This window comes from Odocoileus virginianus, chromosome 5 (assembly GCF_023699985.2).
Source record: "Odocoileus virginianus isolate 20LAN1187 ecotype Illinois chromosome 5, Ovbor_1.2, whole genome shotgun sequence".
In the NCBI taxonomy this organism is placed as follows: Eukaryota; Metazoa; Chordata; class Mammalia; order Artiodactyla; family Cervidae; genus Odocoileus; species Odocoileus virginianus.
Window position 1 is genome coordinate 2,834,444 of NC_069678.1, and position 3,344 is coordinate 2,837,787.

Consider the following 3,344-nt stretch of genomic DNA (forward strand, 5'->3'; position numbering starts at 1 on the left):
AAGAAGTTTCTGAGGAAAAAAAAAATTGTTGCTCACAAACACGGCTTATGTATCTATTTATGCTTGCCAAGGATGAACATACATTATTTTCTATTAGTAGCTGTTCTGTTCAACGCATTCCTTATGTTTGGTTCTCCAGGATGGCTTTATTCACTAAACAAATGTCTTTTTCAGCACTCAGTATGCTCGAGCATTATTTGTATCACTTAAGATGATACAAATATGAAGTAGAGTTGAATTTTATTTTCAAGGAGGTTAGTGTCTCATAGGGGAAATAGGTATAGGTCAAGGTAGGAAGTGACAGAAGTCTTGAAAAGAGCATAGTTACTGTGCTGCCAGCATTTGGGTAAGGAAATACTGTACCATTTGTGATGCTTAGAAAAGATTTTGTGGATAAAAAAGGCCTAGATTTGGCCTTGAGGAATGCTAAATGTGTATAGGTGGAGCTGAATAGGAAGGTTATTGCAGTGGAGCATAGAATGGCGTGAGTAAACATAATGACACAGGAAAGCTGAAGGTGAGACAGAAACAATGAGTAGATAGTGACATCAGGAAAGTGGTCATCCAGAGGAATAGTGGGAATAAAGTAAGATGAAGAAAGGTATTAGTGGATTACAGAGAGCCTTGAAGAGTAGGTCAAAACATTTTAACTTAAGTCAAAGAATCTGCCTGCCAATACAAGAGACTGAGGAGATGCAGATTTGATCCCTGGCTCAGAAGATCCCCTAGAGGAGGACAACCTATTTCAGTATCTTGCCTGGAAAATGCCATAGACAGAGAAGCCTGGTGTGCTACAGTCCATAGGGTTGCAAAGAGTCGACGTGACTGAGTGACTAAGCATGCAAGCATACACAAAGTAGGAGGTAGGTGCTCACTTGGGCAGCACATTTACTGAAACTGGAACAATACAGAGAAGATTAGCATGGCTCCTGCACAAGGATGACAAGGAAATTCATGAAGCATTCCATCTTTTTAAGAGCCCAATTTAATAAAAAAAAAAAAAAAGGAATCGGGAAAACTGAAGGTGAAAAGGCATATTTAAAAGCTGAAGGTAAAAAGGAATATTTAAGTATCTGTATAACATGGATGACCCTGGTGGCTCACATGGTAAAGAATCCACTTGCAATGCGGGAGACCTGGATTTGATCCCTGGGTCAGGAAGATCCCCTGGAGGAGGGCATGGCAGCCCACCCCAGTATTCTTGCCTGGAGAATCCCCATGGTCAGAGGAGCCCTGTGGGCTACAGTCCATGGGGTCACAAAGAGTCAGACATGTCTGAACAATTAAGCACATAATGTGAACTTAGTGTTAGAAGAGGTTTTTATTTTTTAAAAAAGCAGAAGGTAGGAAGAAGTCAATGGATTTTTAAAAAAATTATTTTTATTTTGTTGTGATAAGAATATATAACATCTACTCCAAATACTATCTACTCTCAATGCTATCTACTCTCAATAAGGGCTTCCCCAGGTGGCTCAGCAGTAAAGAATCCACTTGCAATGCAGGAGATGCGAGTTCAATCCCTGGGTTGAGAAGATGCCCTAGAGAAGGAAATAGCAATCCACTCTAGTATTTTAGAATGGGAAATCCCATGGAGAGAAGAGCTTGGGGGTTTACAGTCTATGGGGTAGCAAAAGAATTGGACACAACTAAACAACAACAACTCTCAATAAATGTTTTAAGTGTACAATGCAATACTGTTAATTATAGGCTTGACGTTATACAGTAGGTCTCCGTAACTTATTCATCTTGCATATCTAAAGCTTTATACTTATTAATTAACAGCTCCCCATTTCTCCCTCTCCTTAGCCCTTATCATTCTACTCTCAGCTTCTGTTTGATTACTTGTATTTATTTATTTATATTTAAAAATCACTTTATTTTCTTTTTTGGCTATGCTGTGTGGCATCTGGTATCTTAGTTTCCTGACCAGGAATCAAACCTGCACCCTCTGCACTGGAAGCACAGAGTCTTAATCACTGGACTATCTAGGAAGTTTCCTGTTTGATGACTTTCAGATAATCTATATGGAATCATGCAGTATTTGTCCTTTTGTGATTGACCAATATCCATTTTGATGCATATTGCAGTATGTCTTTCTTTTTAAAGGCTGAATAATATTCATCATATGTGTATGTCATTTTCTTATCTTTTCATCCATCAATACACATTTGGGTTGTCTCCACAAATTGAGCATTGTGAATAGTGTTGTAATGAACTGAAAGTACAGATATCATTTTGAAATCTTGATTTAAATTCTTTGGATATAAACCAGGAGTGGGATTACTAGATCTTATAGTAATTCTATTTTTTTTTTTGAATTTTTGAAAAACATCTATACTGTTTTCAGTAGTAGCCACAAAAAAATCTTATATTTTCAATAACAGTGTACAAGCATTTCAGTTTATCTCATCCTCATCGACACTTGTTGATTTCTAGTTTCGTTCCATGTTGTCATAAAAGATAATTGGTATAATTTCACTCTTCCTATATTAAAGTTTATTTTGTAACATAGCATTGATACTGGAGAATCTTTTTTTTTATTTTATTTTTTTTTATTAGTTGGAGGCTAATTACCTTACAACATTGCAGTGGTTTTTGTCATACATTGAAATGAATTAGCCACGGACTTACATGTATTCCCCATCCAGGTCCCCCCTCCCACTTCCCTCTCCACCCGATCCCTCTGGGTCTTCCCAGTGCACCAGGCCCGAGCACTTGTCTCATGCATCCAACCTGGGCTGGTGATCTGTTTCACCCTAGATAATATACATGTTTCGATGCTGTTCTCTTGAAACATACCACCCTCACCTTCTCCCACAGAGTCCACAAGTCTGTTCTATACATCTGAGTCTCTTTTTCTGTTTTGCATATAGGGTTATCGTTACCATCTTTCTAAATTCCATATATATGTGTTAGTATACTGTAATGGTCTTTATCTTTCTGGCTTACTTCACTCTGTATAATGGGCTCCAGTTTCATCCATCTCATTAGAACTGATTCAAATGAATTCTTTTTAATGGCTGAGTAATATTCCATGGTGTATATGTACCACAGCTTCCTCATCCATTCGTCTGCTGATGGGCATCTAGGTTGCTTCCATGTCCCATGTCCTGGCTATTATAAACAGTGCTGCGATGAACATTGGGGTGCACGTGTCTCTTTCAGATCTGGTTTCCTCAGTGTGTATGCCCAGAAGTGGTATTGCTGGGTCATATGGCAGTTCTATTTCCAGCTTTTTAAGAAATCTCCACACTGTTTTCCATAGTGGCTGTACTAGTTTGCATTCCCACCAACAGTGTAAGAGGGTTCCCTTTTCTCCACACCCTCTCCAGCATTCACTGCTT

At 38.5% G+C, this 3,344-nt stretch overlaps 1 non-coding gene across 1 annotated transcript; it reads left to right on the forward strand.

Annotated features, from left to right (window-relative positions):
• The first annotated feature begins 867 nt into the window (after positions 1 to 867).
• LOC139035313 (U6 spliceosomal RNA) lies at positions 868 to 974 on the forward strand. The gene has a single exon (XR_011487984.1). It is a non-coding gene; the product is annotated as a U6 spliceosomal RNA (small nuclear RNA).
• Positions 975 to 3,344: the final 2,370 nt, after the last annotated feature.